This window comes from Podarcis gaigeae (assembly GCF_964106915.1).
Source record: "Podarcis gaigeae genome assembly, chromosome: 15".
NCBI lineage: Eukaryota > Metazoa > Chordata > Lepidosauria > Squamata > Lacertidae > Podarcis > Podarcis gaigeae.
The window spans coordinates 37,835,380-37,863,023 of NC_139692.1; the positions used below are offsets into that span (position 1 = coordinate 37,835,380).

The 27,644-nt window shown below is 45.4% G+C and overlaps 1 protein-coding gene and 2 long non-coding RNA genes across 47 annotated transcripts in view; 1 reads left to right on the forward strand and 2 right to left on the reverse strand.

The window, feature by feature from the left end:
* The window catches only part of LOC310832750, a 404,622-nt gene that overhangs the window by 268,551 nt on the left and 108,427 nt on the right, over positions 1-27,644 (reverse strand). Inside the window, exon 2 of the long non-coding RNA XR_014558405.1 lies at positions 22,453-22,619. This is a non-coding gene — a long non-coding RNA (uncharacterized lncRNA). The remainder of the gene's footprint in view (positions 1-22,452; positions 22,620-27,644) is intronic.
* The window catches only part of MSI2 (musashi RNA binding protein 2), a 450,658-nt gene that overhangs the window by 123,787 nt on the left and 299,227 nt on the right, over positions 1-27,644 (forward strand). The window lies entirely within an intron of this gene.
* LOC310832763 lies at positions 22,942-27,566 on the reverse strand. Its single transcript, XR_014558417.1, has 3 exons — positions 27,153-27,566; positions 24,862-24,943; positions 22,942-24,358 (listed from the first exon to the last, which is right to left on the reverse strand). It is a non-coding gene; the product is annotated as an uncharacterized lncRNA (long non-coding RNA).

Sequence of the window (27,644 nt, forward strand, 5' to 3'; positions counted from 1 at the left end):
TGGTTCAAATCCCCGTGACGGGGTGAGCTCCCATTGTTCGGTCCCAGCTCCTGCCCACCTAGCAGTTCGAAAGCACGTCAAGTGCAAGTAGATAAATAGGTAGGAAGGTAAACGGTGTTTCTGTGCGCTGCTCTGGTTCACAAGAAGCGGCTTAATCATGCTGGCCACATGACCTGGAAGCTGTCTGTGGACAAACGCCGGCTCCCTCGGCCTATAGAGCGAGATGAGCGTGCAGCCCCAGAGTTGTCCGCGACTGTACCTAACGGTCAGGGGTACTTTTACCTTTTAAGAAAACATCTTCTTCAATAGCTAGGTGATGGTCGGTGACTTTAGATTTTTGCATTTTTAAAAAATTGTATAGCTATAATTGTAAATGCTTATATATATATATATATGAAATTGTGGTTTGCATGTATAGTACACATAGCCACATCCTCCATGACATCTATCTATCAGTGGCTACTATTCATTATTGCAGTGTACTGTCTCCAGTATTGGAATCAATATGCTCCTGAATACCAGGTGCTGGAAGTCAAGGAGGATGCTGTTGTGCTCTGGTCCTGTTTTTCAGCTTCCCAGAAGAGGTGTCTGGTTGGCCACTGCAAGAAAGATCCTCTCACCCCTTATGGGACCCTACCTAACTGATCACTGTGCTCTGCAAGTGAGGGCTTCTTGCAGATCCCATCTTATCAGGAGGTTTGCTCTCTGTTGTCTTTTCCAAGTCTGCTGGAGATCTCTCTCTTCTAGTGAGCCTTTTAAGTGGAGTTCTCTCCCATTCTGCATTGCAATTGTATTCAGATCTTTTTAATTGTTTTACCTCTTGTGTGTTTGCCACACTGGGCTCCTTTGGGAGGAATATGAATCTAATTAACAGTCAGAAGAAGAAAACAGGGTTGCTCTTAGCTTGCACCTTGCTGCAGTTGACCATTCTTTCCTAAAACGTCTCTTTTTCTGTTGGTGGGTGGGCTGAGGAGTTGCTGGGTGCTCAAGAGCAGAGAAGGCAGGTCTCCCTTTTCCAGCCCGATTAGGAGGTGGGGAGGGGTTCTTAACTCAGGTTGTGTCCCACCACTTGAAAAGACTGGAGCACTGTACTTCCCAGGGCTGTCAATGTGGCTTTTCTTATGAATACTCTCCAACTTGCACAAAAGAACACATTGTGAATCTGGGCTCTGGTTCCATCTCCCCCTCTCTTTCCCCCCACCCCCCCTCTCCTCTCTCTGCTCCAGCTATTTCCCTAGGTACAATAGTTTTCATAATGTTCCGAGTTGTTACGTCCCTGCTGTGAATGGCGCGACTCGAAGCTACATGTAAACAGCTTTGTTGGCTACTTCTGGCTTCCCTTGCTTATATTGTACACCTTTTAAAAATGTGCTATCTCTCCCCCCCTCCCCCCCAATTCTTTCTCTCTCTCTTTTTCTTTCTCTCTCTTTGGATAATGGCAAAAATCCCTCCTTATGGGAAACGCTGTTGATAATACAAAAAGCTCTTTGAAAAGAGCTTTATCAGAGTACAAAGTACTTGGAATTGAAAACCCCTAGAGGGTTGCTTTTCTTTCTTTGCCCCCCCTTGATTCACCCCCCCCAAATCATTCAAAAACTTGCAGTGGCTCAGGATCCGGGCAGCACCCTGCCCTATTTTCAGCTGATTTGCATGTTAGAGAGAAAGGAGTAATTGGTGTTTAACCAGAACAAAAGAGGATCTGTTTGCTAAAAAGAAAAAGGAATTCTTGAAGTAGACCCTAATGCATATACTGCCTTTGTCTCTGCTCTCATTAGGCATTGAATAGGATGCCCTAGTAATTAGAATGAGGAAGGCATTGCTTTGGTTTGAATGCTTCCCACCCCCCAGTCCCGCTCACCCAAGCTAATTGGTTTGAAAATTATATTTTATGTGGTTCTCTGAGGGATGTTGGCACAACACCTCATTGGACACGGACATCTTGCACCTCCCCATTTAACCAGGAGAAAATGGGCAGCTCCTTTCCCCCACCCACTACCACTACCATCACCTCCACTTTCTTGGTTTCCTAACCCTTGTTTGTTTTCCCAGCTGAATGCACATGGCTACTGTTAGACGCACTGGAAACTGCCGCCGCTTCTCACCACTGTTAAAGGTGCTTTTAAAAAGGAGAGAGAGAATAGTGAACCCAGCCCTAGCCGTTTTCCCTCCAGCCTGTAATCTTTCTAAGAACTTCATGCTTGAGCTGCATTTTGTGTGCATGTTTTGTTTTAGGGGTCAGAACCACACTGGCAGAGGCTGCGCAAGGAACACCTAAAGCCCGATGAGTGTATAATGCTTTACTGCAGGCATGCACAACTCAAAGCTCTCAGAGGGCACAATTTTTATAATATTATTATTCCAAAGGGCTGTGTATTGCCGTGTTAACCCCCCCTCTTGGCACAGCTTTCCCTCCCTCTCTCTTTTCATTAACTCTGTCTCTCTCTTTCTGCACCTTGTGGTTTGTACTCTCTTCTGAACCACCACAGGCCTCTGTTTTGAGACCCTGTTCTAATCCTTCCTCCCCCCACTTTCCTTCCTTGCACTTCATAGCGCCTGCTCTGCAGCCCCGGAGGGATCTGCGCTCAGTGGTAGGGAGCACCTCCTTCGCATGCAGAAGGCCTGTAACTCAAACACCAGCATCTCCAAGTAGGGCTGTCTGAGACCTTGAATTGCTGCTGCCAGCCAGTGTAGACGGTACTGAGCTGGATGGACCCCATGGTGTGACTCTCACTGCAAAGAGGTTTCCTGCGTTCTCATGTTCTTCGGTGGTAGAGCACCTTCTTTGCATGCTGAAGGACCCAGGTTTAATCTCTGACATCTCCAGTTATAAAAGGATAACGGATGACAGGAAATATATATATATTTTGCCTGAGAACCCTGGAGTGTCCCTGTCAGACTAGACAACGCAGAGTTAGATGGTCAAGTCATCTTCCCTGAAACATAGCAGTTCCCTGCTAAAGATGCACCACTGAATCTTTTTTTAGTTTTTCTAACAGCTGTTTTCCTGCACAGCTGCAAATCTTTATGCACCTCATTTTTGTTACCATCTTTCCTCCTGCCCCATAGATCTTTCTGCACCCCCTATCTGTTTCCCCTCTTTTCTTGCCCCTCTGTATTTCTTTCCCCCTGACCTGCCTTTATTTCTGTCTGTGGTGCCTCTGTGCGATATATTACTCTGGCTGTGCCTCCTCCTAATAATTCTCCACGGGGCTGAAGAATGGAATTGAGATATAAAATTGAATTCAATCATTCAATCCCTTTTGAGGCAGAGGCTCTGCAGGATTACGTGTGCTTACAGGTGGCTGGGCCCAGAACAGTAACTCAGGCAGAGACACAAGCAAGAGACTCTTCTCAAGTCAGATAGTTGCTGATACTTTAAAAACAAAACCTTTCTGGGTGGAGTGTGCTTACATTATATATATATATATATAAATAAAAAAAATGGCATTCAAGAATGGGGGAGGGGGAACTATGCCTCAGCTATTAGAGATCTGTAAAAAAATGAAGCATTAAGCTCATTTTTAAAATTGCCTCGGTGATGTCAATGAGCTGCTAAAGTCCTTTTTGAAGTGCAATCCCACTAGCTGGAACCTGTAACTGCACAATTATGAGTTGATATATGTGTGTGTGTGCGTAAAGCGGATGAATTATTCCAACTTAAATGTTGATCATTAAATTTACAGGATTAGGCTAAGAACTTAATAAAGTGTTGCTGTGTGATCCAATTATTTCTGAAGATTTCCCCGTCTGCCCGTGTGTCCCCCCCTTTTTTCCTTCCAAGATTTTGTTTTAATTAAGAACTAGCTTAAAGGCCAGGCATGCTATAATAGGGCAGGAGGGAAGGAGAAAGAGAGAGGCTTTGCCTTGACCCCCTCGCACCACCATGGAGCACACCTGAGCACTGCACCCCCCTCCCCAAGGGAAGAACCTGAGTCTAACCCCAGCCCTTGCATTGCCTGCCCCAATGGCTAATGTGCAAGAACTGAAGGTCATGTTTGAGCCACAGTGCCATTTGCACTCCTTTATGGCAATAATGGGGGGGGGGGATTCAATGTGGTTCCAGGAACCTTTATAATCGCAAGCCGCATTGGAGCTGTCCATTCCCTGAGCCGCTGCTTGTGCCGTTGCGGGGAGGTATCCTAAATGCCACAGCCACATGGGCCTTACCTACTAAGGTGGACAGCTGATGGATGGCTTGCCCCATGCCTTCCCACCCATTGCTGGAGCTTAGGACTCTCCTTTGTGGGCTCACACCTCCAGCCAAGCTGCAGGCTTCAATTCCTTTAAAGTGGGATACAGCAGATAGGCACCCAGAGGCCCAAACACATGTGCGTCACGCCAGTGGCCCATCTAGTCCAGCTTCCTGTTCTCACAGTGGCTGACCAGATGCTTATGGGAAGCCAGCAAGCAGGACCTGAGCATCAGAGCACTCTGCCCTCCTGCTGGAGATTTTCTTCCTCTCTCCTAAGACTCTTGGACATCCAATGAAGTTTGAATGCTGGAAGATTCAGGACAAATAAAAGGAAGTACAGTGGTACCTCGGGTTACAGACGCTTCAGGTTACAGACTCCGCTAACCCAGAAATAGTACCTTGGGTTAAGAACCTTGCTTCAGGATGAGAACAGAAATCGCGCTGCGGCAGTGGGAGGCCCCATTAACTAAAGTGGTGTTTCAGGTTAAGGATGGACCTCCAGAACGAATTAAGTTCTTAACCCGAGGTACCACTGTACCTCTTCACACGGTGCATAGATAAAACAATGGAATCCACTCCCATACGGGGGGGGGGGCAGCAACGACCCTCAATCTGGATGACTTCAAAAGAGAGTTGGACAAATACAAGGCTGCCAATGGCCACCCACCATGATGGGTGCTATGCTCTCCCTCTTCAGAGAGTAATGCTTCTGAATACCAGTTGCAGGAGAGGAGAGGGCTCTTGTGCTCGGATCCTGCATACGGGTTTCCTACAGGCACCTGGTTGACCACAATGAGAACAGGATGCTGGACTAGATGGGTCCAGCAGGCTCTTCTTAGGTTCTTGTGGGAGCACAGCCCAGGTCTGCAGCCACAACTCCCTGGAACCGGCTCCTGTGTTGATAGTACTTGGATTGTGGGATGAGTACAATACAGAAGCTGACATAGTTGTGTGCGCCAAGAGTTCGTGTAAAATGCAGGTCCCTTTCTGCAAGTGGCAGGGCACATGGCATGAGTCTGGTTTTGAATGTTTGTTAGAATGAACAATTGTACACAATCTGCCCCCGCTCCAGATTCCCTTTTCCTCCAGAGCCTTGCTTATTTAGAAGCTATCCAGGTTTGGTCCTGAAATTGTAAATTAACCATATGGAACTGCTTAGCTTCTAAGCAGTACACCTATTCTGATGATAGCTGTTAAGACTGTAATCCTCCTCCAAACCTGTTGTTAATGACCAGTTTGTTGTTCACTGGGGGCCTCTAGTTGCTCTAAAGCTGGCTGTTAGTTGCTTCAGAGCTACTTGGCTTGCTCTCTCTCCCATGTAAGGATACTGCTGTGACCTGTGCTTTAACGGTCTAATTGTTTTAAATGCCTTTTTATGCCTCCTCTCTCTGTTGCCTTTTCTTTTCATATGCATTGCAAACATCTCAGTTTTCCTGGTGTGTTGATGACTCGTTTTCCCCGCCCCTCCATTCTTGTTTCCCCCCTTTATTTCTGTAATTTTAAGCTGATTTAAACTGTTTTTAATATTGTTTAATGTCATGTTTTGGTATCAACACTGCATTTTGGTTGTAATCTGTCCAGAGACCTTAGGCTGAAGGTCGGTTAATGAATTGTAAAAAGAACAATCCACCTTAAGCCTAAATATATGTAATAAAAGCAACAGGTAAGACTCCCTGGGGAGAGCATTCTACAAGCAGGGAGCCACCACAGAAAAGGCCTGTTCTCGTGTTGCTACCCTCCAGACTTCACATGGAGGAGGCACACAAAGGAGGGCCTCAGATGATAATCACAAGGTCTGGGTCAGTTCATATGGGGAGAGAGGGTCCTTGAGATATTGTGGTCCTGAGCCGTTTAAGGCTTTATAGGTAAAAACCACCACTTTGAATTGGGCCTGGAAATTAACTGGCATCCAGCACAGTCAGTCCAGGATTGGTGTAATATGCTCAAACCGTCTTGTTCCTGTGAGCGACCTGGCCACTGAATTTTGCACCAGCTGATGTTTCTGTTGTGGTAATCTAACTTGGAGGTTAGCAGAAGATCCCAATTTAAAGGAAGACCAGAAATCGTCATCTTACTGGGGAAGTGAAATTATAATCTAGATCATTTTGTAGTTCTGTTGGAGGGTGTTTCATAGTGCCCGATCTCATACAAAATAAAAAGGATACCAAACTGCATAAGGGATTTCCTGGTTTTGATTTAGCTTGGACATTATTAGACAATTTTACATTCACCTCCTATACGCTCACTCCATGGGGAAAAACGCAAGAGCCTGCTGCATCCGGTCACTGGCCAATCTAATCCAGCATCATGTACTCGCAGTGGCCCTCCAGATGACTGGGGTAAACCTTCAAGCAAGACCTGAGCAAAATACCCCTCTCCGCTCCTGTGGTTTCCAGCTACTGGTATTCAAAAGCGTTGCTACCTCTGTAGAGGAAGAACATAGCCTCCATCATGGCAAGTGATGAAAGGAGGAGAGGACAGAACAGTATCTGAAATAGGTAGATAGATACCTTGACTGTCTGTATGCCGGATCTCCCCTTTATCTGGAGAGGGACTGCACAACTTGGCACAAGACCGAGAGCCACCCCAAATATCTCCTCACATTCAACCCAACATAAATATTGGGCTATTAACTCCTGTCTCTGGGATGTCCCTGGGAAGACATGGCATCCAAACTCTCTACACTGACTGCGAAATGGTAATAGCTAGCTTCATGGATCCCGGAGGCCATATTTTACCCATCTTGGTATTTCTTTTTAAATGAAAGTGTAAGAAATTAGAGAAAATGTATTCAAAGCCCTTGCAGGGGATGGGGGGAGGAGAGGGAGGGGGGATCGTGACCTCGAGGTTAAACGCTTTACCTCCAGATCATAAACTAATTGGGGAATATTAAAGTTAGAAGCAGCACTTAGCTTCTGTTCTAATTTATTTCTCATTTACCTCCCTACATCTTTTTCTTTCTTTTTTGTGTCTTCTGAATGCAAATGTAGCAGCAGCCTGGTTTATGGCTAACACTTAAAAATAACAGTGCAGTAATTAATGGCGAATTGCTGCGGAGATCCTACTGAAGTGCCAACCATCTCCACGATAATTTCAAATAAGCTCATCGTGGTCAACGCTAGTATGTTAAATACCATTGAGAGCAATAACTGAGTGAGATTAGGCCATTGCTTCAAGGTGCAGAGGTACTTGTGAGCAGGCAGCAACTGCATTGTGTTAAGAATTGCCAATACGCAGTGCCATGTTGGAAGCAGCTCAGACCTTAGCCATCATTACATGGGCTTTGTGCTAAATGGAGACTCGTTTATTTATATAGAGCCTTTGTACCCTGCTTTTCAGTCCAAACGGCTCCCAGAGTGGCTTACGTATGCAGTCAATTAAAAAATGGCAGTCCCTGCCTACAGGCTTACAATTTAAAATACATAACGCACAAGGCAAAGGTACAGGGAGGGAAGAGGAAAAACAGCAGCAGCCGCCAACACAGGCACCGGTTCTTAGATAGTATTTCTTATAATGGTCTATGGAAACAGTGCAGTGGTAGGGAGTGCCTTTTGGAGCTAGTCTTTCAGCAAAGTTGTTGGAATGAGGCTCTTGGAAAAGACCAGCAAGAGATCTTGGAGAGAGAGAGAAAATAAGAGGCTATAAAACACTTTTAAAATATCTAGCAGAAAAGGTTAACGGGTTCCCCCTGCTTCTCCTGCCCCCCACCATCTTCATCTTGCTGCTCTAGTTTATAAGAAACAGCAGGACAAGGTAGGGTTTTTACTTGGCTGGGCTTCCGATCCTATTGATCTTGCACAACTGTTTAAACCTCGCCTGCAGCCGCTGGGAGGTTCTATCAGGAAAGCATGAGGAGCGGAAAGTAGATTCAGACAGCCTGTGGCTTCGGAAGAAAGGGGTCCTCTTTAAATATTTATTGCCCACGTCTCTAAACTTAATTGGTTGACACAGCAAGCAGGCAGCTTTTATTCTTTGGCGAGGGAGGACGTCCCACTGCAACACCGCCCTCTGTTTCAGGATGAAGTGAGGGCCCTCTTTGGCAGTGGCTGAAAGAGCAGTGGGGATCCTCATCCTTTGGACACAGCTGAGACCACTGTGGGAGGTTGAGAGGTTCCTGTTTTCTTCTCCCTTCTCCTTTAAAAAATCCTCTGGGTGATTGCAGATGACTCCCGTGAATGACATCTGTCCCCTTGGCATCTCTCCCTGGTCACCTTGTGTTCAATAAAAAACATAATTGATGTTGTGTTGGATTCTGTGCTTCCACTCTACTAATGGTTTTGAAACGAGGTGTTATGGAACCTGGTCCTAGCAAGGTAACATTCCTTGTTTGTGGCAGAAACCTGAGCGTGAGATGCGATCAGTTCCCAGGGCATGGTTTTGATGCCCACAATACAGCCACCTTGTTGAAGCAAAGGAAGTCTGGCTCAGGTCATTGCCTGAAGGGAGTGGTGGTGGCTGCACCCCAGCCCAAGGAGGGGCACATGCATGTCCCACGGCTGCTCTGCAGCTGCGCACAGTGGTGGCAGCAGTGCCACGTGGAGGTGCTGGTTAAGGAGCACCATACTTTCCTTCTTTCCTTGTCCCGGGCACTAGCAATCTATGCTATGCCACTACCTGTAGATGCCATTTTATCAGGAGGTCCACTCTGCAGAATATAGCAATTGGCCTTTAGTGCCTTGGGACTGGTCCACTGGAATTCCCTCCCTGTGAATATTGGACCGGCTGTCTCTGCTGCCTTTCCATTGCCTACTGAAGACCTTTGTTTTCCTAAAAGGCTTTTAAGTGGAAATCTTTCCCCGTCTGCATCTATACTGGAATTGTTTTAAAGACATTTTTATTGTTTTATCACATTGGTTGCTGCTCTGGGCTCCTTTGGGAGGAAGGGCGGGATATAAATTTAATATCGAGGGAACAGGGACACTAGCAATTTGTGAATACTTTTGTTGCCGCTGCTTTTGTTAGGAGTTTTATTGAAATAATTGCTTTAACGTTCTTGTATTGTCATGTTGTTTTTGTGTTGTAAAGCACCCTGTGGCCTTTTGAGAAAGGACAGTATAGAAATGTCTTAATAAAACAACAGGCAAACAAATCAAAAGCCACAGTGCATGCAATAGGTACAAGATACCAAAGCTACTAGTATTTAAGAAATGCTTAATGTCCAATGACCAATCAACCCAAAAATGTTATTTCAGAAAATTAGTGTTAGGCAGTATTTCATTATGGCAGAAGCAGTAATTTTTGCTAGATGTTGAAAGGTGCAACCACAACAAAAGCACTCTCACAAAGGGGGAAGATACCTGCACTTGTTTTTAAAATAACTACTTATCAAAAGTCTACCACAAAATTAAATTAAGCATGGTCTGCTGTAGCAATTCATATAATGAATACCAGGACTTAATACTGCAAGGTTAAACTTAATTTAGAATAATTTTTATTTATTTTTACTGCTTGTCGAATTTTTTAAATTAACTTTCTTAATTTCTCTTAGCAGTCTCAATGTCTGCATTTTTAATACAGTATGTTTAATTTCTCTATTTCTTTTTTGATAAACCTTTCTAGTTGCATGATGATATTTGCACAATACTTCCCCCCAAAAAAAAAATTGCAAGAGGGTATATAGTTTGATATTCTCAAAAGTTCAAATGCATGTGAGATAAGAACAGTTGCCAATGGTAATTGCAATTGGCGATCACACAATCGTCTAAATTTCCCACCTTTAATGGAAAATAAACCCTCGGACTCAGTTGAATCCTAGATGAATAGAATACAATTCTGCTGCAGTAATTGCACACCAGAGAGTCCCTTTTTGAATGCAGGGAATACACAGAATGATAATTTCAGATGCCCAATTTCAGCTGGTTGAAGGTGGGGCTGGTAGCTTAGGTCTGTGTACAGCTCTTACCTAGCAGTTGAAAGCAGCTGACTTTAATATGCCAATAGGTAGAACAAAGAATGGCAGGCTAAGATGGCTGCTCCAAGCAACACCTGCTTGCTTCTCAAGAGCCTTTTTGTTGTAAAAAATGGAGAATGTTTGAAACCACTGAAGAATCTTTATCGTGAGGCTGATGTCTTGGAAGAACCTCCTTAGAACAAAGAGAAGATCGCAAAGGCCACTTTGGTCAGGAACTAAACACATGGTTGACCAGTTGTTTGTTATTCACAACGTCATTTAAACAAGCACTTTGAAGCAGGCCTTCAGCCTGTAACAGCTGTTTCTTAAATTCCAATGCTGTGGTCACTTTGCTCTTGTTTTAGTGTTGTATCTGGTATCTGTATGTTGTGCATCCTTTCCTGAAATTGGATGTTGACAAAGCTGCTGGATTTGAGCTAATTGGTGTCTTCATTGGGGTCAGTAACAAACCAAGATGTGCTAGAATGTCTGAGAATTAGCTCTCACTGAGAAAATAATGCAGAGTTTGCGTATGGCGAGAGGTCAGGAGAAGAAGAAGACGTTTACAGGAGATTGGTGGAACTCCATAACTTTAACAAACAAATCTGAAAATGGCAAACCTTTGCCAAAAGTCTTTACAAATAGGTGAATTATGTGAGCATAGAACATTAGCCTTAGTTAACAATTACCACCCTCCAAGCAGGCATAGTGAGACACTGTTTTTTTGTTGCAGTTGCCAATTGTAATGGGGCTTTCTGTTTGTATAATTATTTTTGTACTGTACTTGATTTTTCTTTGTTTAATATTGAAATGCTGCTGCTGCTACAAGCAAACCAAGATGCAGGAAGTTGAAGATTTGGATTTTCCCATCTCTGTGGTGGAGAGAAGCTTCAATTTTCCACCATCCTGCCTGGTAGCACATCAGAATATCTACCTTTTACTGCATGCTTTGGATCCATAAGTTCCCAGGTTCAATCCCTGGCACCTCCCCAGTTTAAAAGGATTTGCTAACACATAATGGGAAATACCTCTTTCCTTAACCCTGGAGGGCTCAAGGCCCATAAAGGATCTGAAACTTTAAAGTAGATCTCAGTGTTTAAACAGTAGGAGTAGCTCTCCACCTTCAGAACAGGTGGACTGTCTTGCCTCAGGAGTGGTTAGGTAACCTTGTTTAGAGGTTTCTGTGAGGGAATAGCCCTATGCATTTGACTGGGGTTCCTTCAGTAGACAGTGTTCTGCTTGAGAGCAGCAGTGGGGAAACCCCTGACCCACTCAGCTAATTATGCCAGGGATGTAGTTTCCTCCAAATCACACCCACCTGTCCCACACCTGATGTGGTGTCAGGTGTGGCGAGAGTAAAGATGTGGCTGCAAAGGAACAATCAGGAATCTACCCCCTCAGGCCAAAGGTCCATCGCGTCTAGCATCCTATTCTCACAATGGCCAACGAGATGCCTATGGACAGTGTTGGAAACTCAGACATATAAGCTAGGTCAGGGGTCGGCAAACTAAGGCCCGTGGGCCGGATCCGGCCCAATTGCCCTCTGGAGAGAGAGGGGGAGAAAGAGAAGCCCCCTCTGCCATGTGCCTGTGCGCACGCAGTCCGGCCCGCCACTAGGTCTGGGGAACAGTGAACCGGCCCTCTCCCAAAACAGTTTGCTGACCCCTGTCCTAGGTTATGGTCGCCACAACGGCATGTTTGTGAATTCTATGATTCTATGATGTCTGCCACATTGCCCGACTGTAGCTAAATCTTACAACAATTCACTTGTCCCAGTATGCAAGAAGGAGAAACACACACAGAGTGGAAATGGAAATGATGTTAACTATGGGCTAAGGCAGAAGTTTTTGAACTGTGTCTTGTTAGTTCCATTGGGTGGCCTGTGGAAAGGTTGCAGCACAGCCCATTGTATCTGTCCTTTGCTCTGTACTTACTTTCCTTGATGTGATGATGATGATGGACCGCGTGCGAGTCAGCTGGCTCGATGGAGATGTCAGTTGCCAACCTGGTGCCCAGAAAACTGCTCAGTCGCAGTTGGACCCATGCCAGTAGCAAAACGCAGCCAGTGCCTGGGGAATTTCGATCACGGTTGGGAAGCCCACAAGCAGGACTTGAGCACAACAGCACTCTCTCCACTTGTGATTCCCAACAACCAGCATCAATGAAGGTGTCTGGAAGAATGTTGGTTCTCGCAAGAAGTTCCATAGGAAGTGGAGGCTCGCCAATGGCTCCAGTCCCAGTCTCAGCACTGTCAGGGCGGGCTTTGAAATTGTCTCCTGATGTCATAATGATGTCCGGTTGGGTGGCCTCTCCTGCCTGTTGAAAATGGCCGGCAGATGGTAGGCCAGGTCTTGATCTGAGTCCACCCCTGTGTCAGAGCAAAAGGCCAAACTGGATGGATGTGTGAGGTCTTTTCTGACACTATTTCCTTTACTACCTCTGCTGTTTTTAAACTCTCCAGATCTGAGTGGGTCTTTAAAAGGCTGAGTCATCTTTACTAGCACTTGTTCTGTGTCCCAGATAAAGCACCGTTGAGTGCTGCTTTTTAGTTAGCTGAAGTTATTTTTCAAAGGCACACCTCCATATTGTGGAAACCACAAGTAACCGGGCATGTTGGTGGTTTGCTTTTGTATTTTTTGCTTTTTGCGAACACCTGTTCTTATTTTTGTTTGTGGACTCCTGTTCACTTAAAAGGATGGTGGTTTAGGCAAATCGGCTAGTTGGTTTTTTGTTTAAAATGAAAATGAATGAAATTGATTTCAACTTCTCAGAGGCCGGTGGGATAGGATAGATAATAAATGGCCCATGTATTATGGCTTTTTAAAAAATCAAGATGTTCCAGTTTGAGCCTGACTCCCTGCTGTCCTTCCTTTAACTTTGAAAGTAAGTGAGTGTGCCCTCCTGTAAAACTCCTCCTTGTAATATGGACCATTAAGGAAGAGGCATTAAAAATAAAATCAGGCTGTGCCAAAGGAAGGAGAAGAGCTTGTCAGATTAAATTTGGACTCTGCAGTGATGGCTGCAGATGGCAGCAGATGTGTTTGAGTTGTACAAAAGGGTCATTATTAATGCTGCCACCTTCCCAGGACAGACATTTGCAAAAAAAAAGCTCCGTTCACTTTTATTGTGTTTTAGAACACAGGTTTGAAAAATGCAGGGTTGAGAGCATTAAGGAGGGTTTCAGGGCTGGCTGACAACCATGGAAGATGCAGTGTTGGTTTGAGAGCTATGCTAGTGAATCCATGATGCCCAGGTGGCCTGATGAAATAGAGTCTGTTGGGGGAGGTTTCAGAATAGAGCTCTATGGTGGTGCATCTGGTTTGCATGCAGAAGATCCCAGGCTCAATCCCTGGCATTTCCAGGCTGGGCTGGGAAAGATTCACTGCCTGAATACACTGCCTGGCAGCAGCACTCCAAGTTGACAGTTTTGAGCTAGATACTTGCATTCTGACTTGGTGTAAGGCAGCTTCCTATGTTCCTATGATAGCCTCAACTTCTGTTTGTTTACGCCCAAATATGAGTGCTACTCAAATGGTATAGTGATCAGGAGACCTGTGTTAGAACTGACGCTTTCAAAATGGGCAAAATGGCAATTTGGTCTAAGAACCTCTGCTTATACGATAAGATAAAAGGCAATGTCTCCTTTCCAACTTCCTTGGAGATAAGAAATTAAGAAGAGTTTGCTGGATCTGACCAGTTGCCCATGTAGTACCGCATCCTGTTCTTACAGTAGCCAAACTGATGCCTGCGGAAAACCTGCAAGCAGAGCCCAAGCGCCAGAACACTCACTCCAGTTATATTTTCCAGCAACTGGTATTCCGGAACATACTGCCTCCAAAAGTTGGTTTAGTGAGAAAAAGATGAATGAGCTAAGATTTACTTCTAAGGATGCTCCTGATGAAGGTATTTCTCCGAAATGTGTTGGGCTGTTTGTGGCACTCATGATAACTCTCTCTTGGTTTTGCTATTAGCCATTGATAGCCTTGCCCTCTATGATTTTGTCCAAAACCTCTTTTGAAGACATCCAACTTGGTGGCCATCCAGGCCTCCTGTCGGAGGGACTTCCAAAATAAACTTGCGCACTGCCTGAATAAGTTTTCATCTGTCCTGGATCTTCTAGCATTCAGCTTTGTTAGATGTGCATGAGTTCTAGTGTTATGAGAGAAAAACTCTCCTCTACCTTCTTTCTGCATGCCATGCGTAATTTTATATCATGACAAACCGTTAACCCCACTACTCCAAGCCTTCTATAGAAATAGGTTTCTGCTTCTTTCCTCTCCCCTTCTTTGTCTGTGGCTTGCAAAGCAGAGAACGCCTCCCTGCTGCTTCCTTTCCTTCAGAGCCACTTGCAATGCACCTGGGCTTAATCCTCCACAGGTGGTGAGGGTGGAAAGGCAAGCAGCTTCACAGGGCCTGCAGCCTCGCCTCACAATTCTTTGAAAAATAAAGGAGTTAGAAAACCTTATCCACAACCGCTTGTTCCAGAGGGCCTCTTGAAACGGTGAGTGAAAGGTGGTGGAGCATCTTCTAATGTGGCTTCTTGGCCACTTTTTTCATGACAGGTCCCGGTCCATAATAGACTCGGTAGGCCTAGGTCGCAGCTTAGTGGTGGAGCACCTATTCTGTATAAAGAAACTCCCAGGTTCCTGGTATCTCCAGGTACTGCTGGAAAAGACATTTGTCTGAAACCCTGGAGACAGTCTCTGCAATTAGTCTAGACCAAGGTTTCCAAAACTTCTTCAGTTCAGTACTCTTTGGGTTGCATCAAACGTTAGTCATACTCAGAGTAGACCCACTGAAATTAATAAACATGACGAAGTTAGGTCCATTGATTTCAGTGAGTCTGAACTTCTTTGGATGCAACCTCTCATCTTTCATGGTCCATGTAATAGCTCTGGGTTGTTATTCTTCCTGTTTTACAGATGAAGAACAGAGCATGAGTCTAGGTTGCCCAGTGCCTCTTACTATATATTCCTGTATGTGTTTACACAGAAGTAAGTCCCACTGTGCTCCTAAGTAAGTGTGCATAGGATTGCAGCCTTAGTGATTTTTTAATTTTTATTTTTAGATTAAAAAGACTGAAAGAGGATTTGAACATGCATATCACAAGTCTAGACTTTGGCTAAGTTTGATGTGAAGCGAATAACAAACTTTGGCTTCATGTTAGGATTTGTTTGGAGCGAGACAAACCACAATCCCCAGTTGGGATGTAACAGCAAACGGGGCTCTGTGGGTTGTTGCTCCTGAGTGTAAGATGGATGCATTCAAGTAGGAGCCTTCTGTGCATGCACAGTAAACCATTAATTGTGGTTTACTGTGACAAGCAGCCACCGCCTTTTATACTTTGACATGATGAATGAATAGACCGTCTGCATCCGGTGTTCTGCCTTGGTTGGTGCAAAGGCTCGTGTGCCAGCAGATGTGCAGTGCTGTGCAACAGAGGAACCCAATGCTACAGTTGTACTAGTGGAAATTTATTGTGCAGCAGGTTGTACAAAGTTGACAACATTCCACTAGCGCAAACCATTTTGCCGGCAGAGTAAGCAGACCACTAAGGGATTTTCACATTGGATACAAACGCTTAACATGAATTATTTTACTCCTCACATTGGAGGCTGGGTCTTCCATGTCAAATTTTAGACATTTTGGACTTTGGGAGCCTGACAATTCACTAAACTGAAATGTGTATTCATTCCACTGTAAAATACCCTGTATTTAACACCTTCATCTCCTTGCTTGCTACTCTGAGAGCACCTTTCTTTCCTCTTTGGATGTTAAAATGCCTAGTCATGTGGAAATGAAATATATTCCTGCATGCTGCCCTCCCCCTCCTCCCTAAGCTCTGTTTAATTTTTAAATACTCCCCTTTATTGCTGCAGCATAAAGGAGAAATTTTTAGACTATGGAGAGAAGTGAATGTGACATTCTGTTCCGTATTAAAAGTTAATTTAGGGCAGGATTGAAAGTCAGGACATGGGCCTGTCTCTGTTGCTTCCCCTTCTTGTAATATAATTGACCCCTTCTGCGAGATTGGCAGTTCTACCATGGAGGGCTAAGTACATCGGGGCACCTGCAGCAAGAACAGGAGACGCCGTTCATTACGGGCATGAACTTTTATCTGCTTGGGAGGGTAAGCCCAGAGATCTTGTCCTGATTGGGGCTTGTCTTCATTTGTCCTCCGTGTTGCACTTTGGCACACCTGTGCAACCATCTCTTGCACTGCTTGGCATTTTGGCCTTGCTTTGCACAAAAAGCAAAGCCATCACACCACCTTCTTCTTCATTCTCTTCTCTCTGTACTCTTAAGACAAGCGCTGCTGCATCAGACAAATGGTCCACACATCCCTCTTCCAGGAAGGCTCTTGTCCTTCAGCACCTTGTTTTCAGAGATAAACTGTCTGTGAACATGGAGGCTCTGTTTAGCCAAAATGGATGAAGCCTGAGAATTCTTCTTCTTCCTGAAGAATTCCCTTTTACAGCCTTCTGTAGGTAACTAAGGTGCGTGTGCGTACCCCATCCACTTGGATTTAAGGAAAGGGCCATGCACATATTTGCATGCAGAAGGTCTTAGGTTCAATCAAGAGCATCTCCAGGTAGGTATTGGGCAGACCCTGTTGGAAAACCTGGAGAGATGCTGCCAGTCAGTGTAAACAGTATTGGTCTCACTCGGCATAAGCCAGCTCCCTGTGAAAACGAGGAGCTTAGCACAGAGTTTGCCAGTGTGGTAGCTGAGGGTACACCTGACCATTGCTTTAGCTGACATTACTCCATTGCAGAGGGTTGGACACAGGGTCTCTCCCCTCCAAAAAAGATTTAGGTTTGAAAGAAGCATTGTATTATAACCAGTAGGGGAAATTTGTTTTGTGTACAGTGGCAGTGGTGTGTGTGTGTGTTCCCCATGACCTCTGATTTGCAAATGTGCCCATGACTCTACAAAGTTTCCCTCCTCTTCTTGCTGGCCACTAATAAAAGTTTTTTATAGTTTTGACCCTGCCTTCCAGAAAAGGTGTTAACTCCTCTGCTGGCCACGAACACCCCAACTGCCAGCTGCCTCTCCCCTTCAGAAAAGGCATATTATGGGTCATCCTGGCAGATGTAAGAAGAGTTCTGCTGGATTAGGCCAGGGGCATATCCTGTCCTCAAAGCGGCCAACCAGATGCCTGCAAGGAGCCCGCAAGCAGGACTTGAGCACAACAGCACTCTCCCCTCCTGCCATTTCTGCCAGCTGGTATTCAGAAGCATTACTGCCTCTTCAGTCTTTGATGTTTCAACATAGTTATGCTCAAATGATGGTTCCTTGGAGAGTGTTACCAGGTTCTGTATTGTTTCGTTCAGTATGACTGTAAATCCATTTTGTACCGTATGATACAAGATGAAGCCATTCCTGTACCTGCAAGGCCAAAATACATTATTTTTAGGAACTTGCTGAAACACATTATTGGTTTGGAGAGGTTTATATTACCTCAGCAGTAAACCTTGTATGGTATTCTTTTTTTAAAAAAATCCCAACAAACCGCACATACCTTTGATGGCACTTTTTTGCAGACAGCCAGCTCCTCTATTTTTCAGCAAAGGATTATGCATGTTAAACCCTACATAAATATACCAGCAGGTTACTACTTGTTGGAAGTGCAATATCTGGCATCAACTAGTTTTTAATCTAAGGGTTAACTATGAAGACAGCTACCCAAGAGTGGCCTGATCTTTGCCAAGGTAGTGCATCCTCTGATTGGCTATGTAGTTCTGAGGAAGTTGTCCTCTGTATGTTTAGTTGTATGTCTCCCTGCTATGTTCAAGGCCTGAACTAAAAGACATAACTTTTCTGTTCCTTTCTTGTCAGATTAGACACTCTTTTTTGTTCAGTCTGCTTAGTGAAGTGTTATCAGGTATTTTCTCTCCGGACTCCAGCTGCATTACTTAAGTGACTTCGCGAACATTGCTGCCAGTGCTTTGTTTTGTTTTAAATTTATTCTCGGAAGTAACTACAACTGCACCCGCTTCAGGGCACGTCGTGGTTTTCCTTCAACGAACTTTGCAGATAAATACGACACAGTTTACCAGCCCACGCACTTGCCTTGCCAGCATGTCCTGGAGGAATAATTATCCCGCGAGTGACTAAGGGTGTGAAGGTAGATGCATAATTCAAAGGGTAGCCGCTGTAGAGTCTTCACAACCAATGTGAGCACAGCTTTGCAACCTGGGTTACAAGCAGGTGACCCCCTCCTTCTGCAGTGAAGCACTTACAAATCCCCCTTTGCTAAAGTGATGTGTCAGTCCTCAAGTCTTGTTTCTGCAGGAACAGAGGAAGCGGTCTCATGCTGAGTCAGACCATTGGTTCATCTTAGTGTTGTCTACACTGACAGACAGCAGCTTTGCAGGATTTCAGGCGGGGCTCTCTCCCACTACTTCCTGGCAATGCCAGGAATTGAACCCCAGACCCCCTGCATGTAAAGCAGACGCTCCACCAGGGAGAGAGCAACCTTCCTATTGCCATTCAGCCTTCTTTAATTTTAAAGCCGCACGTTTGCGCTTGCATCTTATTTATTTATTAAAGCACCTGCACTTTATCTTCTAGCAGGAATGCACCACTCGGCGTGGCTTTGCAATTTGATAAAAGTTGCAGTTTCATAAAAATGGAAGAAAGCAATTACAAAAGGAAAGGGGTCAGCAGTTTAAAAAGTCCCATAGAAATGAATACATTTATGCTGCAACTTAGAAGAAAAAAGACATTTACAGCCATTTTAATATTTACGTAATTGCTCTGGAGATCGTAGCAGAGTGGAGGAAGAGAAGCAACCTGGTCATGCCAGGGGGGTGGCCAAGAAGCACCCACCACTGCCTGAAACTCCAAAAAGCCCCTGCCAGTTAGTGTGGAATAATGTTCTGGTTGTGTATATGGCTTAAGCCAGGGGTCGGCAACCTGCGGCTCCGGAGCCGCATGTGGCTCTTTTACACCTTTGCCGCGGCTCCGGGGCGCCTCTTCTCTCATGGTGCAGGGAGCGAGGAAGAAGAGGAGGAGGGCGGCGGCAGGAAGGCGCGCCAGGGCGCAGCGGTGGTTCTCCCCTCAGGTGGATGCGGCTGCCACTGCCACCGCCGGCCACACACAGGTGCGTCCACACGCAGGCGCGCTCCCTTTCGCCGTCCACAACCCGCCCGACCTCAGGCCCCACGCGCCGTGCCACGTGACGTCGAGAGCCGCCCACCCAGGCCACGCTCTCCTCAGCCCTGCGCGCGAGACACCTGAGGCGAGGGAGAGAGAGCGCACGCGCTCGAGGGAAATGGTGGGCCGGGGTTGTTGTGGGGGGGGGGGAGTGGTGGTGGTGCTTTGGGATCCTTTTCCGTGCCTTGCTTCTGAGTGGCCGCTGAGTTGAGGGAGAGCACCTGAGGTGAACCACAAAATGGGCTCGCCCTCCCTGTCAGGGAGGAAGGGGTGAATTACGTCAGTGACGAGGAGGGGGTCCAGAGGTAGCCAGCAGGTGCCGTGATGCAGCATCTCGGCCTCAGAGAGAGGCGGGGGATCACGAGAGCTATTGCAGAGGGAGGGGGGCTGTTAGGCACCAAAATCCTGCATGCGGGATTTCCCCCATTCTCTCGTGCCTATGCAATTCCTGCTCCTTCCCCCTCGAGATTTGCTGCAGAGACAAGCAAAAGAAGAAGAAATGGAAGAGTATTAGCTGACATGTCCCCGGATCCCATGGAAAGCACCACAGATTCCTTTGCTTACCAGCTCTTTTTATTTTAAGTTGGCTTCAAACCTGTAATTGTGTAGGTGTATGTATGTATACATAAACACACATAAATATTCATATCTCTTCCCTCTCACTTTCCTTTCACCCTGTTTCTCTGGCACTGGTTTATAAATGCTGCTATGTAGAAATGATGAGAAAGTTGCACCAGCAGAAGGAATGGATATGTGCTGTTAGTAAAAAGAGAGGGAGTTGAACTGCAGGGAGGGACAGACACTTTTCTATGTATTAATTTGTATAATGCCCTCTATGCACATGGTGCTTTGCAAAAAATGGATATGAGAGGTACCATACCCCTCTTTGCTATCTGAAATAGACTCAGGGAAAAGAGAGAATGGGGGAAGGGGAAGAATGTGTGGTTATTTACATTTGGCTTGTTTTGCGGCTCCCAGTTTTTTCCCCTCATTGGAAACGGGTCCAAGTGGCTCTTTTTGTCTTAAAGGTTGCAGACCCCTGGCTTAAGCCATGTGTAGTCATTCCCCCTTCCCCACTGAATAGTTTTGTTTTTTCCTGCTTGCTTGAGACTGCAAAACTAGGGTGGTGTGAATGGGTTATCCAGGATCTGGTGGGCTGCACCTGGCTTGGGGTATTACAGGTTGCCAAGGGTTCAACCTGGGGCCTTCTGCATGCATAGCATGTGCCCCGCCATTTAGCTACAGCCCTGCATTTTTACATTGCTGTTCCACCATTGCATTTTTATGAAGAGGTGTGGGGTAAGGGTGAAGGCAAGCCAGTTTTCTTGGGGAGGGCGGGGAGAGAGAGAAAAAAATCAGGCATAATTTTTGCCATAACTGTGGAAACATGGCTAGATCAAACACAGCAGGTGGCGAAGGAACTCAATCTGGGCAAAGCAGCGGTGCTTTCAGCGCAATCAAAGTTAAGTGCAGAAATTTAATTAAATGGAAGCAAAGCTGGCTGAAACTTTCTAGAAGCAGAAGTGCATTGTCAGATTCGACAATTATTTCAAGGAGCACAATCTGCAGATGGTGTCTAATTGATAAATTAAGGTTCTTGGGCTCTAATCTGCCGCTGTATGTGTTAAGGCTTGTGTGTTGTTTTCTTCGAAATCTTTATCCTTTAAGTCGGCATCTGTCTTGGGGGAAACAGTTTTGGATCAAAACCTGGTGCCCTGATCCACATTTGCAGCTCTGCATGAGCAGGGGGCTGGGGGACGTGCATCAGGCCAGGGCATAGCAACATACTTGGCTATTTCCGTGGAGAGGGAACCCATGAGGACCTCCAGTGTCTAGCCTTTCTCAAGCTTAGCTGCGCATCCAAGGTTCTGCTCCATGTCCTCCTGACGTCTGAATTTTGGCAGACAGATATGAGAAGCGGAGGGCATCTGTGGTCTCTGATTCTCTCCCTAGGGAGGCCCACTGGGCTTCTTAATTGCTCAGTTTTCACTGTATGGTGAAAGCCTTTTTTTTTTAGGAAGGCCTTTGGAGAATTTGGCAAGCTGACTGTCTGGTATTACTGCTACACTTTCTTCACTGCTTGGCTTATTTGGGTTACGTTGATGTGTTGGCTTTAAAGAAGGTGCATTGTTTTGTCGGATACCGTGCTTTGTTTCAGTTTCTGTTAGCTGCCTTAGCTTTCTTCAGCATCAAAGACAGGATATAAATATGTTGTTATTATTAGTGGGTTTAAGCTGTAGCGGCATTTGCGTAAATGATAATAACAATGAAAATAAGAATAATACTTCTGGCATTGGAGTGCTTAAGGGTCCATTGCTGTTTTGACATCTGTGCACCCAATTCTGCATATGGATGTGTTTGGCCCTACAGAGCCAGCATCTTCCATGCAACCTACCACATTTTTTGCTCTATAAGACTTACCTTTTCCCTCCTAAAAAGTAAGGGGAAATGTGCGTGCGTCTTATGGAGCGAATGCAGGCTGCGCCGGTATCCCAGAAGCCAGAACAGCAAGAGGGATTGCTGCTTTCGCTGCGCAGCGATCCCTCTTGCTGTTCTGGCTTCTGGGATTCAGAATATTTTTTTTCTTGTTTTCCTCCTCCAAAAACTAGGTGCGTCTTGTGGTCTGGTGCGTCTTATAGAGCGAAAAATATGGTACTTGAAAAGTGATCAGAACACTTAAAAAGAAAAACGCCCCAGTGAATCTCAGGTATTGTTTTATGTGTTCGTTTGGGATTCTCCTCTCACCAATGGGCAATCTAGATCTACCATTCAAATACTATAGGAACAGTCTGCAAGCTCCCCCCCCCCCCCGCATACCTGCCATACATTCAAAGCACATTGCCTCCCCCCGACCCAAAGAATTCTGGGAACTGTAGTCTGCCCCTCACACAGCTACAAGTCCCAGCACCCTTAACAAACCACAGTTCCAGGGTGTTCTTTAAATGTATGGTGTGTACAAGACACTTAAAACCACATCTCTTCCTTAAGGGCAAAAGCAGATAGGCTATTGGCTTGATCCAACAGGTTATCTAGTTCAGCATTGGCTACCCATCACGCACTTGCTGGGAACCCGTTAGCAGGATCCAAGCACAGGAGCGTTCTCCCCTATGTGGTTTCCAGCATCTGGCCTTCAGAAGCATTACAGTGGTACCTCAGGTTAAGAACTTAATTCGTTCTGGAGGTCCGTTCTTAACCTGAAACTGTTCTTAACCTGAGGTACCACTTTAGCCAGTGGGGCCTCCCGCTGCTGCCGCAGCACAATTTCTGTTCTCATCCTGAAGCAAAGTTCTTAACCTGAGGTACTATTTCTGGGTTAGTGGAGTCTGTAACCTGAAGCATCTGTAACCTGAAGTGTCTGTAACCCGAGGTACCACTATACTGCCTCCAACCAAGGAGACACAGAGCATGGCCTCCATGGCGAGTAGTCATGGATAACCCTATCTTCCATGAATTTTTATCTTTTAAAGCCATCCAGGTCGGTGGCCATCACTGCCTCCTTATCTTACTCCTCCTGTCCCATAGCTCCCCATCCACTCCACACATCTGGAATGCTTGTAATGTCTAGCTCTGTTTATGACACTCAAGAAATACTTAAAAAACAACAACTGACAGACACAGCTCAGTTCAGTAAAAATGAGTAATGCATATATTTATACTTTTACAAGTGTCCATAAGGCCAGAAGAAGAGGGAGCGGGGGGAGAGAGGGAGATTATGCAGAGCGGGGGAATTAGATGCTCTGTGTGGGAGAGTGAGGAAGTCCTGGGAACAGAGGCAAGCAAAAAGTCCCAGACATCATAATCAGGCCACAAGGGCAGTGGACAGAGTGGACGGGAGTAAAGGAGGAAGAAATTAAGCTACATGGGAGGTCAAGTAAAAAGAGAGGAGTGGAGAGAACAAGGAATTGCGCCCGTTAACCATGTTCCTGAATTATCGTGCTGGAGAAGCAATCATCACACTTCATTCATCCAATACCGGCTCCTCCCACCCTGTCACCAGCTATTACAGCATTGCTCACCCCCACTTTCTCCATGATGTGTAACAAACTTTATGAATGATCTATAGAGGCGACTGCGGGGATGAAAGCATTGAGCAGCACTTCAGACAAGTTTGTTCTGGCAGGATGCCGTTAATCTCTAAAACCACCTATTTATTATGGTGGCTAACAAAACAGAAATTTCAAAACTATTGCAGGAAACTGTTTTGGCTTCTGGTGAAAATGGCGCCCGTCATAGAGCTTTGAGGCGCTCAGTTGTTCCCAAGACCTGTCAAAGTTGGTCCGTGGGGTAGGGCTTCTAGAAACGAGGGCGTGGGAACCTCTGGCCCTCCAGATGTTGCTGCACTCCAGCTCCCATCAGCTGCAGCCATCCTGGCCCTATGGTCAGGGATGATGGGAGCTGCGGCCAAGCATCACTTGCAGGGCTACAGGAACCATTCTCCTAAAGGCAGTATGCAATTGCAAATATCTGCAGTTACAGGAAGTGGAGAGCGGGAGGCTGTTGGCTTCATTCCCAGTTTCTGGGCATCCCAGAGGCATCTGGTTGGCTGCTGTGAGAAACAGGGCCCTGGGCTAGATGGGCCATATAGCTTGTGATCCATTGTTGTCCAACAGCAGGTCTCTAACAGGGTTCATGCTCCACCATGCTGGCTGAGATAATTTTCACTGGAGATGCCAGGGATTGAGCCTTCTGCCTGTAGAGCATGTGACCTTCCGCAGAGCTAAATCATATTAGCATATGTGTATCATGGTGCCCTATATTATCCAACTGCACCATTGGAGCAATTGGGTAGGCGTTCAGGGCCCAGCAGAATGAGCAGGAAGGCCCTCATAGGACTGACATACCACATTTTGATCTTGGTGAAGCATTGTGTTTCATGCCGTCCAATGCGGGGGCTTCCATTAAGTCCATTAAGTCTAAAATTACCTAAGTGCAACACTACTCCTGCTGGACCTGATCATTGGTCCTTAGGCTCAGGTTGGTCTCCTCTTGGCTAGCACCTGTCTCCAGAGTCTTCGGCAGGGATACTTCCCGAGATCTTCATAACCTTGCTGGGGATGGAGCCAGGGACCATCGGTGAATAGAAAGGTGTCCTTCCTTCCTCTCTCTCCAACCTAAAACTGAAAATGGATATCTGTCTGAGATTATGTTCATATGGAGTGTGAGATGGGTGGGGATGAAGACCCTGCTGGAGGTGATGCCACTTAACTTTTTTATTATTTACCATTGCTAACAATAGCCTTTGTGTTTTTATATTTTTAGTTCAAACGTACAACAGTGTCCTCCTCCTTATCTTGCTCATTCCCCCACCCACCCACCCTCCATTTTTCTTCGTTCCCTCCCTCAGGTCTAAATATATCCAACCAGTCAATCAAGTCTGGCAGGCATCAGTGCTATAGCTGTCAGCTTGAGTTAGCTCTGGCTGAGCTAAACTCCTGGCTTGTTTTCTGAGCCTGGAAATGTATTCAAACGGTGGGATGGAAAATGAGACTTGCAAATAAACTACATTCTAGTCATGGGTCCTTCTATATCTATACAGAAAGAGTGACACAGCTTTTTTTTTTTTTTAAGCTGTGCCTCACCCCCTTCCCGTGTTTTCCCTTAGAAATAATAAAATAGTCACTGAAGTCTATGACTGCTTGCTTAGTGAACACAGACGTGCTTAGATTTTCATTAATCTGGCTTTTCTTTCTGCTTCTGCCACCCTGCATTGGCATAAACAAACAGTAGAAAAAAGTGGAAAATTAAATAATGCCATGTTGAAGACCTTGCAAAGGAGGTGGAGGATTAAAAATGATTCTGCTTAGATCTTGCATTATCTTGTGTTTTATTATCCCTATGCAAGGAGAAACAAGAGGGTAGCAAAAGAGGGAAGGCATTATTATTTGTTTTTGTTGTCGTTACTACGGCCTGTTCCCATGTAGGAACAACTCCCCCCCTTTCAATGCTGGCTGTGTGATGGCATAGCTATTTCTGGTGCAACCTGTCAGGGTAGAAGAGACTGGCTTTCCGGCTAGAGTAACAGCAAGAACAGATGGGGTGGACGACAAGATTTCTGTGGTGGCGTTTTGGGTTCCAAAGCTTCCTTAGTGGGGGATTTTACAGTGTTTCTTTAAATTTGTTTTATTGTTTTGCAATGGGCATGGTGTTGCACTTTCCGTAACAGCCAGCCTGAACCGCATGAGAGCAGCAGGAAACTTTTTAGTGGGGAGGAACGGTTTCACCCAGCGCTGAAATGGAGCAGCCCCTGGGAAGTGCATCTCCTGTTTTCTGTTTACCGCAGAGCCTGGCTGATAATATCTGGGGATGTGCCTGGCACCGCCGTGGGAATTCAGTGTCCCAGGAAGCTGCCTGTTTTGAGGCTCTGTGAATAATGGCACTCGAGGGCGATGGATGCTATAGGTGCCACTTGGCACGATTCGAGAATTTGAGTTGTCTTTTTTTACCCAGTTCTGGTGTTAAGGGGGGGGGGGAGAGCTGTGACTGGTGGAAATGCAATAGCTGGGGTGGGGGGAGAATTGCTTGGTTGGGAGCTGGAGGAATATAGAACCATAGAGTTGGAAGAGACGTAAATATCATCTAGTCCAACCTTCCAATGCAGGATAGTTGGGAGTCCCTGAATTTTTGACAGTGAGAGTTGGCGGGAGACTTGCTTCGACCTTTACCTCTCCCCCCCCCCCCCAAGCTGTTTTAGACAGAAGAGAGTTGGTTGACTTAAATGTTGCTGCTGTGGTCCAGGGTGTTGCCCCATGTGCTCACTCCCTCTTTGCTTTTTTTTAGTTTTTCCTCTTTTTTAAAAAAATGACTGTACCTGCTACATTGAGAGAGATCTGGGCACTCAACTTTTTTTGAGAAGCAGATTAACGTGTTGGCTCCTTGTTATGAAGGCTACATTTCTTCCAGTACAAACAACTCCCCATTTCTGCTCAATCTACTTGCACATGACAGCGCACAGGCGCAGTGCTGGGAACCCGGAAGTGACGAGTGGCAAGCCAGAACATAACCCCTGCGTAAGTGGAGAGTCGCCACACAGCTCTCAATGCCGGTTGGCGGATATCATAAATAGGAGAGTGCTCTTGCTGTCATATCCTGCTTCCAGGGTTGCTTCCATTCTGATGCAGAGGGTGCAAATCATGGGGTGAAGGCTTGAAGCCAGGGTAGCCTTTCTTTTCTTCTCGGAGGTGGAGAGGTGAGGGCATCTCTCCTGTCTTAGCTAATTCTTGGGATAAAACCAAGTGCTCACTCTTCTCTGTCTGTCAATGAACTTAATTACCAGCCCCCAATTAAATAATGTCTGCCATAATATGCTAATACCATACTGAACTCATGTTAATGTATAGGATCCACTTTCAAATCCCAAAACATAACAGGGAGACTCGGTCTCCTCACCAACCTTGCTTGGGCAGAGTTTGTAAGTTTTATTATCCTTAGTGTGGCCCAGATTTTCAGCAACCATTGAGAAGTTATTGGTACAGTACTTCCTTCTTTTTACAGTTATAGCTAATACATATCCTTGAGGCTGCTAGAAGAGAGATAACAATTTCTTGGTCTTCCTTTAAAATTATGCTTCTTATATGACCAAAAAAGGATCTCTCACAGACCTAATGGAAATTTCTCTATCTATCCATCCATTTTTATCTATTATGTGTGTGATTATATGTTTGCACATATATGAGACAGAAAATGTCCAAAATCCATTGACTATTGACGCTCACATGTGAATGTCTGAAAAATCAGACGTTGTCACCTAAATGTCACAGTCAAAACATTCGCTGGTATATGTCTGAAAAGTGAGGAAATAGATATATCTAATTTCAGAATCCATCTGGGATTGTCAGCGTTCACATGGGAACGTCAACATTCATCAGATTTTGGGCATTCACTGTAACATTAAGAGGGGGAAAAATCACATACATAACCATGGAGTGTCTGTTTTGCTCAAAAGTTCACCAACAAGGTGTCATTTTAAAACGTGAGAAGTATTGACATCGGAAGAGGAGGCTGGAGTTTGCATATGTTGCTCATGGACCATGAAATTCAGTTTCTAAAGTCTGAAAAGCTTTGCGAGCCCTAAGCCAGGGCCAGAAAGCCACTTTATGACATCAGAAAAATGAAAGCTTCCATGATACTGCCAGTATTCTAATAACCCAAATCTTTTAATATTCCATGCTGCGTCCACACTGGGAGTACTTAGTAGACTTCTGGTTGTTCCATTTTGAAAAGTATATTGTTAAGCATTTCTGCCACTGTCTTGATATGTAAACCCTATATTTTGTGGCTGTATTTGTTCATTTGAAGTTTCAAAAGGGTATTATCATCACCATCAACAACATCATCCCACCCTAGGACCTTAGAGTGAAGAGCAGGTTAATGATGGTGATGGTGAAGATGATGATGAAAGGCAGT